Here is a 13,352-nt window from a genome sequence, read left to right as displayed (position 1 = left end):
TTGCAGCTGTAGGGGAAGCAAGAACATTTTTTCCTTCTTATCTTGCTGAGATTTCTTTTACCGGCAGTAAGAAAAGCTTAGAGTTTTCAAGGCTAAGTACTGAAATTTTATTACTTGGCACCAAGAGGAGGGAAAAAAAAAAAAACCCCAGCTCAACAAGCTGGAAATGTAGACCAGGAAAAGGCAAAGAGAAGAGGAGGGTTAGCAAGCGAGGCAATTGGGGCAGCTGCCATTTTTGCATGTGCAGCGAGAGATTGTGCTCTCAGTGTGCTTGGGGAGACAAGGGTGCAGGAGGGTGGACATAGCCTGGACCCAAGCAGCTTAAGTAAGGAGGGATTATTTGTCCCTGATGGAACATGAGCCAAGGGCTGATGCAGGGCTATGTGGTATCATCAGTGCTCAGGCTCCCCCTACGGTTACACCGTGCTCAGTCTTGCCTTCCATCTGCAAAGTGACCTCATGATCACAAAAGGGCTGCTGCAGCTCCAACCGTCTTTCCAACCCGGTTCTAGGTGGGGAGAAGGAGAAAAGGGGTGAGTGTGAGGGATGAAGAAAACCAGTTCGGTCAGTTGTCATCCCTTATAGTTGAGAATCTTTCCCGTGAGATGCCTCAGGTTCACCTTGTTGGCCCCAGTGTGCTGGTATGGCCACTACATTGCACAGGGGCTGGAATAGGCAGGGTTTTCTTTTTCTTTTTTTTTTTTTTAAGCTGGGCACATGCTACCCCTGATAAATCGCTAAGAAGGAACACGGATATTAGGTAGGCGGCTGGCAGTCTCCACTTCACGTACTCGCAAAGATGAAGAATCAGTTAATGAACTGGTGACGGCACGCACTGCCAGCTTGGCCCAGTTTTACATCTTCTCCCAGTCACTCGGGTACTTTAAAAATAACTTTATGAATTAAACATCGCAGATGCAATGAAAACCCCCTGGGCAGCTTCCCCTTCCCGATTCTCTGCCCTGCCCCCCACAGTAGAGAACAATGGCCGCGAATCTTGAAATCTTGAATTTCGTGGTTATTAACACAGCAAAGGTTAAGTGTATCCATGAACACCGTGCAGCCCCGACCTGTGTGCTCTAAATTCGTCAAGTGGGTTCATACCCACCGTTTCCCTCCTCAGCCTGTTGTTTGCATTCCCTTTTTGTTTGGGGGCCTTATGTATGTTGATACTGTGTAGTATTCTGTTATAGAAACAGAGTATCAGTTACCTGTCAGCTCTGTCGTTCAGACAGTTTCCAAGCTGTGAAGGCAGATGACCCTCTCGTGCATTCTTGGGTCTGACTCTGTGGTTTACATGTGCATGTGCAAGTCTCTCTAGGGTGTGTCTGGATGGACAGAACGGCTGGGGTCTCAGGCGGATGCATCTTCAACGTCACTCGCCACTGCCAGAGTTTTCTTCCAAGTGATCCCAGTGATCACTGGAGCAGGGGTGTGGCTGGGGGGCCATGCTCCTGGGCGTTTCTGAGACCCTTTGAGGGGACTTGTGAGGTCAAAGCTGTTTTCATTATAATATAAGACATTATCAGCCTTCCTCATGCTCATTCTTGTCTTGAGTGCGTGGTAGAATTTTCCAGAGCTGACATGTGATGATGTCATTGCTCCGACAGCCAATGGAATGTGTGCTTTAATTTTCTACATTTTTTTAGAGAGAGAGAGAGAGAGTGCAAGTGAGAGAGGGGCAGAGAGAGAGAGAGACAGAGAGAGAGAGAAGCAGGGCTCGTGTTTTACCCAAAGCGGGGCTTGAGCTCACCCCATGTGGAACTCGAACTGCGAGGTCACGACCTGAACCAAAGTCAGATGCTTGATGAAGGAGCCACCCAGGCACCCTGTGTGCTTTAATTTTAATTAAAATTAAATTTTGAGTAATTTTGAATCTAGTAAACGTCGATAAACAAAACTCCCATCCACAAAAGCTCTTTGGGGGCCCTCACTCAGTAATCTTTCAGAGTGTTAAGGGGTCCTGGGACCCGAAAGGCACAGATGGGAAAAACCCTGGTGGTGCTGACTGCCCCTGCCTCTTGGACCGTGAGAGGACAGCTCACGCGGTGGGAATCACCTTGCCTGGGGGTGCCCTCAAATTTCTAGGTACATCTTGGAACTGCCACCCGCTAGGTGGCCGCTAGGGGTGGCTAAAGCTGTGTCATAGATCTGACCTCTTTGATTCCGTCCCTACTCTGGGAAACCATGCATCTGAGCAGAGGACCCTTTTCCAGGCTGGGAAGGTCAGCAGACAGCAAAGGGAGGCCGGAAGTCAGAGACCCTGGCGTAGGTCAGGCTCTGCCTTTAAGGGTGACCTGCGGTGAGTCATTTTACTGTCTGGCCTCGGTTTCAGACACAGAGAAAAGGTACAAAGATAGTACAAAGAACTCTTATTCCCTGGACAATCAGAGAGCAAGGGCCAGCATGCCACCCACCCCCTAGAAGACTTTTTTTTTTTTTTTTTTTTTTTTTTTGCGTATTTCCCTCAAATAGACCATGCTCTCGCTCGACAACAGCACAGCCACCCAAATCGGGAAAGCCACCCTGATGGGACACCCCTTTCTGAGCCACAGACCCTGTTCACATTTTGCCAATTGTCCCAATAATGTCCTTTAGGGCAAAAGGACCCAGGTCAGGACCACACACTTGAGACCCTGAGTTTTCCTGTCTCTTGAGTCTCCTTTAATCTGGAACATTCCTCAGTCTTTCATTGACTTTCATGACTTGGATCCCTTTGAACAGGATTCTATTTTATAGAGTGAGTAACTGTTTCCTGATGATCGGATCCAGCCGATGTGTTTCCATATCACAGAAGTGATGCTGCGTTCCCCTCACGGGCACCTGCCACGGGGCTCCTGATAGCACCTTGTCTCTTGATATTAACTCTCATCCCTTGAATATGAGGGCCTCAACCGGACTTCTTCACTGCACTTACTCCTTCCTCCTTTGTAAGTAACGCGCCTCTGCGGGGAGGTACTTTGAGCCTACAAAGGCACCCTTTCTCCCTACCTTTTCTCTCCACCTTTTCCCTGCTAGGTTTACCAGCTTTCGATTCTTGCCAGGAACGGTGGTGCCCACGCTGGTTGCCAGATGGCGACTTTCCTTCCAATTGTGTCGTTCGATCCTTCCACGTTCACAGGTTGTCATCTGCGGTGAAGAAAAGCAGCTTTTCTCTCTGTTCATTCATCCGTCATTTATATTTGTTTTCTGTGTTTTTATTTATGACTCAGAGGAAGACAGGGAGCCTGTTGAGAGTGAAAGGGGGCACAATTAACAACAATGCAAGGATGATACGTATAGACCTGGACTGTTCCCCCCAGACGGGTAGGTGTGCTCACCTGTGACACCCTCCTTCCCGGACTTCAGGTGGCTTCCTGCTGAGGACGGTGCTCCAAAGGGGAGCCCTGACCACCCGGTTGTGGAGGCCGGGGCTTGGAGGTCCTCCTGACGCCTCCCTCCCCCTCCCCCCGAACATCCGTGACCAAGTCCTGCGCATTTTACTTTCAAAATACAGCTTCTCTCTACCTGTCCCCCTTTCCTGCAGCAGCCTGGTCCATGCCACCCCTCACCTCTAGAGCAACGCTGTCATTTCCAGCCTGCCCCTCCTACCTTCCCTTTGCAGACTGAGGCCAGGGACGTGGACGCAGCTCTGTCTGTGGCTCCTTGTGCCCTCCCACGGCTTCCCTGGCACGGCTCCCAAAGACCTCAGCAAGGCCCCCAGAGGCTCCACCCCCTCCCCCTTCCCCGTCCCGCCCCCCCCACTCTGGGCCCCTCTAATTTAGCTTTCCAACACTAACCTGCAAGCCGTCGAGGGTAGTGGATTTTTGTACGCGTAAATTTTTATAGTTGCAAAATCGCTTTCTTGCAACCGTTCGATTAAATTCATTTGGAATTATATTGGGACATTATTTTGGCGACCTGCCAGCTCGAATTCAGTCTCTGGGACTTGGCTCTGTAGGCTTCCCACCTGCCACCAGAGGGCGCTCCGTAGCGTCCTGGCTGCGCCTCGCCGCTTGGCCGCCACCTGTCCCCGGCTGTTTCTCACCCACGAAAGAGCCGGTCAATGAAACGAATTCTTGTTTTAGGCACCGTATATAGCCATCGCGAGGACGAAACGTGATATAGCGGTGTGAACACAGTCATGTGGGTAGAAGCCAACTCAAGATCATTTACATATTGGAAAATGTTTTCTTTGGAAATTCAGTGCACATCCAATATTGGCTTCTTCCTTAAAGCCTTCACACTCTGCTCCTCTTGTCGGGCTTTATGATATAAAGAAAGTGCCATCCGTTTTCCGCCACACCTCATGGAGGCTGCCCGCCCCCCTCCCCGTTGCTTCTTGTCTAGGTGAGCCTTGGTGGGAAAGGTGGGAAAGGTGGCATGCCCAGGCCTGGGGCACCAGCTATCAGCGTCTTGGCACATGCAGTCACCCTGTGCTTGGCATGCCCCTGTCTCCCTCCGTGGTTCATTCCCAGCTATCCTCCAGCCTCTGCTCAAACACCAGCTTTCCTTGACCCACCAAGGAAGATGGGCATTCCGTGCTACCTATGCTCAGGTGTTTGCTGAACACACCCGTGGATCGCTCCTGCGATGCGCCAGGCACGGCTTCAAGGTACTCTATGTCCAGTGCTCCATTTAATCCTCCCCCCCCCCGGATGAACAGGGCAGGCACTGTGGCTATCCCCATTTTACAGATGATAAAACTGAGGCTCAGGGAGGTTTAGTGACCTGGCCACACTCATCCTGCTGGTCAGTGGTGGAGCTGAGATTCAGACCCAGGCAGCCTGGCTCCAGGCCCGTGTCCTCGGCCATTGTATTATGCCGTCTGTCCTTCACGCGCCACCCTTTGTAACGCTGCATTTATTTGTGGTATTATTTGGTGATTGTGATGTCCGTTGGGGCATCCAGCACAGGCCTGGTCCTTGGTAGGTGGTCAGGATATGTTGGTTGAAGGAATGAATGAATGAATGAAAACAATTTTTTTTCCTTTTGCTGATCGAAATATCCACCTTACCCTAAGCTCCTCCTTTACGGGACGAGGGGATATGAGGCTGGGGGAAGTCAGGAGCCCTAGACCAGACCTAGAGCCCAGGGCACCGATAGATGATGGAGACTCAGAGGGCAGAGATGGATCACTCTGGGCCAATTTTGCCACAAGGAGCGAGGGAAGGCTTCCCCGAGGAAGTGACATTGAGATGGGTTTTGCAGGATGAGTAGGAGTTTGCTGAGGACAGCCATCCAGCCTGATAAGATCTGGGGTTGGAAGCATCATCTGTGGTGAAGGTCATTGTCGGTTTCAAGCCTCTGCCCTTCACTCAGGTTGGGGGCTGGGGGCGACGAAGGAAGACAGGGACAGCAGGGCAGATGTTTACAGATGTCTGTGCACCAGTGAAACCTTCAAATGTTTTCCAGTCACTCCTGCTACCAAATCATTTAGTGCTTTTCAAAGAAAACGAGTCAAGCCTTGTTCCCTTTGACTCCTTTTACTTGAAACCGCTGCTTTTGGTCCCCAGCTCTTCTCTTCCTCTGTGGTTGGAAGCCTTTTGGATTTCTGGGGTTCTCCTTTGAGACTGCAGCTATCCTGGGGGTGAGTCAACTGACGAGAGTGGTTGGCACTGACCCCTTCATTGTCAACTGCCAGGTGAGCAGACGCGGGCAGGGGTGAAGGAGCAGGGCTGGGCCCAGGGTGGAGCTGGCAGAGCCGGGCAGGGTGGGGCAGGAGAGCTGGCTCCGACCTCCGGATGCAGAGGTGGCCTGTGGCCCAGGCTGGCCAGCGAGAGCACCACGGTCCCTTAGGAGCCAGTGACAGTTCTGGTGGACATGTGATCTTAGCTGGTCCCTCAGAGGAAATCCCAAGCCCTTGCTTGGAACTACATGGAAAAGAGAAGGAGCTGGGGTCATAAGCGAGAAGCTGGAAGCCTGGAGCTGGTTGCCCACTGTCTCTGCCTGCACGCATGAGTGCAGGCGGCACACAGCAAACCAGGATCCAGAGACAGATGTTGCGTCCGAATGGACTTCTTTCAACACCTGCTCTCCCACCTGCACCGGGGGTCCCGGACTTCTGATGATTCAGACTTCTTCCCTGTAGCGTAAAGCCAGTCTGGGTTGGGTTTCTGACCTGGCTACCAGGAGGATCCTGGGAAGATGAAACTTGGCTTAGCTTGGGAATGAGTGAGGTCTACAGACCCTCCAATAGCTGTGTTCAGAGGGTAAGAACCACACAGCACCGGCATGGGAGACGCTCCGGGCTTTCCCAGCTATTAGGCAGAGGACGGTGCTATTAACCCTGAGTAGTCCCAGAGCCCAAGGGTGGAGAGAGAGCACACACCCCCATTTATGCAAATCGGCACAGCAGGTTTGCTTGGTTACCTGCAGGGACCTACAGGCACAGACCCACAGGCACACACAGACACACACGCACAAGCACACTTCAGATGGCTCAAAAAAGGTGCAGTCCCCCCAAAAGTACACACCCTCTGAGCTAGAAATTCCATTTCTGGGAAGCTGCCCTGAGGGCAGAATAAAGGACGTGTGCCAGGACTTAGCTTCAAGGAATCTCTCTGCAGTGCAGCTTCTAATAACAAAAAGTTGGCAACAATCTGGATTCCAATAAGGGAGTGGTTAAATCCGCTGTAGTAGGAGAGCACAGTGGCGCGCTACTCAGCCCTCAAAACGAGAAGCGGAGCTGTTTACTTACGTGGGAAGATGAGCGTCATTGATTATTGAGTGAAAAAAAGAAAGCCAGCAGCTTGCAAAACAGTCTAAATGCCATGAATCCATTGGGGTGAAACAGAAGTCAGAATCAGCATGCACTAGAGTCTGGGTGTAATTGAGGTTGTTTCCGAGGCGGTAGGATTGGGGCACTTTTCCAGGTCCTCTAGGGTGCTCTGTGGTGGGAAAGCACCCTGGATTTGGAAACGGAATATGCACTCTGTGCACATGTACCCTCCTGCGTGCAGAAATGAGGTACGTGCACACATTGAGGTAACACCGTTGCTTATAAAGCTTGAGGTTGGAGCCAACCTTGATGTCCAGCAATAGGGGATTCAGGAAAGAAATCAAGAGCGGTCCTTCAATGTCAAACAGATGAGGAGGCTCTAGATAAGTTCTGATTAGAAGCAGTCTCCGAGATACAGCAAGTGGGGGAGAAAAGCAGATCAATGTATGCAATCATCTGTGTAAAAACAGTCTTGTGCATGTATAAACATAAAATACCTCTAGAAGGACCCTCAGGAAACACAACAGTCTGTGTGTAGGGAAGGATGGAGGCAGGGGTGGGGGGGAAGGGGAGACTTTTGTTGCAAACCCACTTACACCTTGAATGAAAACACCATTTGCGTGTGTTCCCGATTGGAAAGCAGGGCTTAAACAGAAAGGGAGAGGCAGCACAGCCATGCTCAGGGAAGCACGCAACAGAGAGATCCAGACAGGCTCGCAGAAGCACCTGCTTTTCCTAGCACACAGATACTGCTCCGACCCGCATGCGTGTCTGCACGCACGGAGGCTCAGCTTTGGCCTTCCCGTCCCTTGTCCGAGCCCTGAATGTGGCTGTGGCCTCATGCGGGGCGGGGTGGGGGGCGGTGCGGTGCGGTGCAGGGGCAGTGGGATGGCCGGGATCAGTGGCAGTTCAGTTCTCTGCCTCTTTAATTCCCTCTGGCTAAAATGCCAATTTTCTGCTAGGCTGGTCTGACTGCTGCAGAATCGCTTCTGTTAACAAACTGCACCGAAGAGCAGAGCAATTAGGCAATTAAACTGTTTTAAATTGAATTTAGAGCCCGGATATTTCTCTGGGAGGGTGGCCTCTTGGCCTCACCTCCGCCCTGTGCAGTGGATGAGAGAGCAGAGGGGCCAAAGGGCAGAGACCGATGACGGTGCCTGGGGGGGGGGGGGGGCAGCTCAGGGAGGACTCCAGCGGTGGACACTTAGACCCACGGCTCTGTGGGCACGCAGCCCCTCCTGGCTCGTCCCTGCAAGCTAGGGAAGGCTCGCATTCACTCACCCATTCACGTAGGGAACACCTACTGTATGACAGGCGCTGTTCTAGGCGCTGGGATCCAGCCAGCGGTGACTACACAAGGCCCTTGTCCGCTGGAGCCCACGTTCTATCACTAACAAAGTGACAAATAAGTAAGATGGTTCCAACGGGAAGTGGGGAGACGGGAAAGAGAACGGATGGGAGCTATGTTAGCCAGAGCATTCCGTGAAGGCCTGTCCAAGGAGGTCACATTCCTGCTAAGAAACCGAGGATGAGAAGACGCAGACATAATAAAAGCCTTCCAGATAAAGCCAACAGTAAGTGCAAGGGCCCTGAGTTATGCCCAGTCGTGGCTAATTTGGGCAAGACCAAAGGTTACTATGGCCAAAGCACAGAATGAAGAGGAGTCTGGAGGCGAGAGGGGTCAGGAGCCGGGGGCTCTCTGTGTGTGGGAACCAGTCCTCGATCATGTAGAAGGGGGCACATTTGCATATTGCTTCAGAGATGGAAAGGGACTTGCCTGAACCGCCCGACAAGGGATACTTCAGGAGCCAGGACTGCTCAGCCTGAAGAACAGCCCCAGGGGTCTTTGTGTGCCCATGTGGCTTTCCTTGGCAGAGGGAGCAGCTGGCTCGGAGGGCAGAGCCAGGGTAGGGAGGCACTCCTGCTGAGTGAGGAGGCGTTTTTCCTGAACCACCCGGCCACGGAATGCCCTGCCTGCATGGTGGTGAGCTCCCCCGTGCTGGGAGGTATTCAAGCAAAGGCTGGGCAACAAGGCGAGACGATTTTATGAGCAGGGAGGGACCCCATCACTGTTTTCCACCTGCTGGCCTATGGTTGGTCCTGGGCACTCGATGGGCACACGCCCACCTGTGTGTGATGGAGGGCAGGACGCCCATCTCTCCTGGCCTCAGTTTCCTTGGTACTTCCTAGATGCGTTAAAGTAGCAAATGCTTGCAAACTGTCGGAACAGAACCTGGCTCGGGGCAAACACCGTGCCTGGGGAGCTGTTGTATTATTTTAACGGCCCGTAGGCTCTCCTCTGCCTTCTTTTTCATCTCTTTTTCTTTTGATTTGAAAGCTTCAAAACATGTATATGGTAAAAGAGAAAATAATTAATTAATTTAAAAAATCCAGCCACCCCAAAGGATCAACAATGAAAAGTGAGTCTCCCTCTAACCCCTGGCCCCGTGCTCCTCCCCCAGGCCACCTTCGCCAGCCTTTTTTTTTTTTTTGATGGGGGGGGTTGCCCTTCCAGAAACACTCACACATAAGGAAATATGTGTTTTCCCACACAAACTGTAGCCATCTATATATACTCTTCTGGCTTCTTTCCCTCACTCCTCATCAAAGCCATAGATGTTGATTTAAGCATCTTGAATTTCTGAAGAGAAAATATATTCTTACAGGGTTTAAAAACTTCAGTGATCTGTGCTGAGAATATACTCTCTCCTGCTTGCCCCTAACTGCTCATTGCCCACAGGTAAGCCCTTGAACTGGTTTCTTAGGGACACTTTCAGTGTTGTTGTTGTTTTTTTTTGTTCCCCACACAAATACAAACACATACAAATAGGCTCGTATTCCCATATCCTGTTCCTACGCAAGAGCCTTACTCTAAATACACGGTTCTGCACTTTGCGTTTTCGCCCCTCAGTGTCCGCCAGCATGCAGATATTTTCCGTATCCAACTTGGAGCCTCTTTCCTGCCCTTAACAGCTGTGTGATACTCCACCCCGCACTCAGAGCAGAGTTTATGTAACTGGATCCTGGGTGGGGTGTTTCCAAACACACGGGCAGTGGCTCACTGGAATAACTTTGAAACATAGTCTTCCATGGTAGCAGGGGGTTGCTGGGTCAGAAGGTAACTGTGATGGATCGATACAGACAGCTTCTCCTGTACAGGGCGCCCCCTTTGCACTCCTGCCAGCCACACGGAGAGGACCTGTCTCCCTTGGCATCACCAACAGAGTGTCAACGGAAGTGCCGTTCTGATAAGGGAGAAATATTTCCACGGCTCTTACATGTGTGAAGTTGGGCATTAAGTAATATAGTTGGGGGCCTTTTGAGTCTTCTTTAAAAACAATTTTTTTTAAACATTGATTCATTTTTGAGAGACAGAGAGAGACGGAGTGGGGGAGGGGCAGAGAGAGAGGGAGACACAGAATCTGAAGTGGGCTCCAGGCTCTGAGCTGTCAGCACAGAGCTGGATGCGGGGCTCGAACTCATGGACTGCGAGATCATGCCCTGAGCTGAAGTCGGCAGCTTTTTACTGCCTGAGCCATCCAGGTGCCCCTTGAGTTTTCTTGAAACTATCTGTTCATGATCTTTGCCCGTTTTTCATTGGGTTGTCTTTTCTTGATTTCTAGGAGCTTTTTATATATTGGTTAAATTAGACCACACTATGGCCCGTAAGCTAAATCATGCCTACTGACCTATTTTTTGTAAACAAAATTCTATTGGAGCACAGGCATGCTCATTGTCTGTGGTAACTAGCATGCAACAATGGCAAAGCTGAGTAGTTTTGACAGGGACCTTATGGCCTGGAAGTTGAAAATACTTACCATGTGGCCCGTTACACAAAAGGTTTGCTGACTTCTGTATTAGACTTTTATGCTGGGAGGTGCAAAGCTTTTCCCCCGTGTGTCATTTATCTTTTGACTTCTGAGGTGGGTCCTTGCACATCTTCTTTTCCTTTTTAAGTTTATTTATTTGTTTTGAGAGAAGACAGGGCAAGCATGAATGGGGAGGGGCAGAGAGAGAGGGAGAGAGAATCCCAGGCAGGCTTTGTGCTGTCAAGCACAGAGTCCAACACGGGGCTCGAACCCACAAACCAGGACCTCATGACTTGAGCCCAAATCCAGAGTCAGATGCCCAACCGACTGAGCCACCCAGGCGCCCCCTTGCACGTCTTTAATTGGGCTACAAAGTTGACTGTTGGAGGGTCTTGTTTCTGGAAAGCCATCATCTTTACTTTGGAGACCCTACAGTTCAGTGGGACTTCTTCATTCCAGAGCTGAAAGGAAATGCACGAAAAAGGCACATTTAAACTAAAACTAGAAACTGTTGGAGAATTTAGCACTTGGATTCTAACTGAGATTTAATGGCTTGGCAGGTGAAGCTTTTAAGCCAGGTGGGGGAATGATGATCGCTGCTTTACAGATGAGGAAACCGAAGCTCAGAAAGTCGTGCAGCCTGCAAGGCTTGGGTGGACAGGCGTGCCGGACAGCCCTGGTGACCTTGGCCATGCCCCCCTGGGAAGCGAGATCCAGGGTTGGGAGGTACCAAGGTCACAGGAGGGCAGCCAGGCTGGGGCTGAGCGTGAGCCTCCTGCCCGCGCTCGGCTGCTCGCAGTGCCGGGCATCACCAGGGATCTGCGCCCCCAAGTCGGCCACATGGCTGCAGGGACTCCCGCTTGGTCCCCACGAAGCCCGGGCGCGGCGCAGCCTGGGCGCGATGCTCGGCGCGGGCAGCAGGGGGCGGTGCCGCACCGGGCAAGGCGCGCTAGGCCGGCGCGGGGCGGGGGGGTGGGTGGGTGGGACAGGGGCGCTGGGGCTGCGACAGGCCCCTCTCGGTGGCGAGCCCCGTGGATGGGGCTGCGTGCGCCCTGCTGCCTAGTTCGGGGCAGTGGGGGCGCGGTTAGCGTGTAATTCCCACCCCTCCTCTGGACCCCAAGCTCTGTGCCCTCGGGCACACCCAGCTGGGCCCCATCGCAGGCCCCGGCCGGTGCCCCTCCCCCAGCCGATGCCCCCTCGGCCCCGGGGATCCTCCTCCCCAGGCTTCATTTTCTTGCCCGGCGGGCGCCGTGGGCTTGGAGCCAGACTCTTAAGGGCGGCGGTGGGGCCCCGCCACTGGCCTCGCAGCAAAATGAAAAGCCCACCACGGAGCTCGCCTTCAACCCTCCAGGGGCCCCTGTCACCTTAAAATAGAATCCCGGCGCTTTGCTTTACCGCTGCTTAAAGGGCTGCGCGAACGCCCTGCTGCCTGGCTGACATCATCTCCCACCACCGTCCTCTTCTGACAGTGCGCGCTACCCGCTACCGTCTACCGGCCGTCCCAGCGACACCTCGGTGCTGTGACTGCCTCCAGGCCTGTGTGCTTCCTGCACCCTCCGCCTGGAGGGCCTGTCCTGCTGCCCCGCTCCCGCGTCCCTCATACGCCGTCCTCAGAAAGCTCTCCCCTGACCGCTGCATCTGCAGAAGCCCTAGTTCCTACCTGGACGCTTCTGTTCCACTCCTGTTTTATTCCCCTCCCCCATCACCCTTAGAATGCCAGGGGCAGCCCCCTCAGCAGACCCAGAGCATCTTGGTCTCCACTGGCCCCCTTTCCAATGTTGACAAGGGTGCCTGGCACACGGGAGGGACTCAGTAACATAGGAGTGAAGGGCGACCTCCATCTGGGACTCTACTGCTCAGACATTTGGACACCGGCTGAGGTGCCCTGGAACCTGGCCTTGGGACCCCCCGCCATGTTGGCCATGATCTTGGCCTAAGCCCTTGCGAGGGGGAGGGCAGAGGTGCTCACATGTACTGAGCACTTACTACGGGTTAAGTGCGTTTCTTGAATCATCTGATGGGATCCCACATTAACCCCAGAAATTACATTTCCGTTTTACGGATGAAAACACTGAGCCTCAGAGAAGTTAAGCCCGGCCCAAGGTCACACAGACGGAAGTAGAAGTGGCTGAGTTTGATTCCAGAGAGACAAACTGCTCCTGTCCTCAGCTAATGGGTGCATGAGATGGGAGAGGCCTCAGAGAGCATCACCATGTATCCCTTAGTGAACAGAGGGGGAAAACTGAGGCCTGTCGCCTAAGTCTCACAGTTGAACAGAGCAGGGCTGGGCCTCTGAGCCGGGGAATCTAGGAAGAATGCACTTCTTTGCAGCGTATCTGCAGAGGGACTCCTGGGGCTGATTGGGGGGCAAAGCCAAATGTGATACAATTGGGGAAGGAGGTCTGTGCCAAACCAGGTGTCTCCCCTCCCGCTGTCCGAAGGGGCCGCTGAGGTCGACTCTACCTAAGGGCGAGGGGTCAGGGCTGCCACAGACTGGTTATTCAAGAGACACGAAAGCCGGGAAATATTTTAGGTGAGGTTTTCTCATGTTTCAATGTTTGCAACTGACCCTCATGTTAAAAACTGCGGGGAAAACAAAAATACTTCTCTGGGCTGTATTCAGCTGGATGGCCGGACCCTGAGTCCCTGCTAACATCAAGTTCAGATCCCTATCACTTCGGTTCTGTAACCTGAACTTCCCGAGCCTCAGTTTTCTGATCTGTTAAATGGGCACAACCATGCCTCCTTGTGGGGGCCAGTGGACATGGGAGGGCTCGTAGGCAAGGGCTGTGCATGGGTGAGAGGCACCACAGCAGGGGGAGTGGCTCACAGCAAGTTGGGAC

This window comes from Puma concolor, chromosome A2, assembly GCF_028749965.1.
Source record: "Puma concolor isolate L17-30 chromosome A2, mPumCon1.1.hap2, whole genome shotgun sequence".
NCBI lineage: Eukaryota > Metazoa > Chordata > Mammalia > Carnivora > Felidae > Puma > Puma concolor.
Note: the sequence above shows the minus strand (reverse complement) of the source record.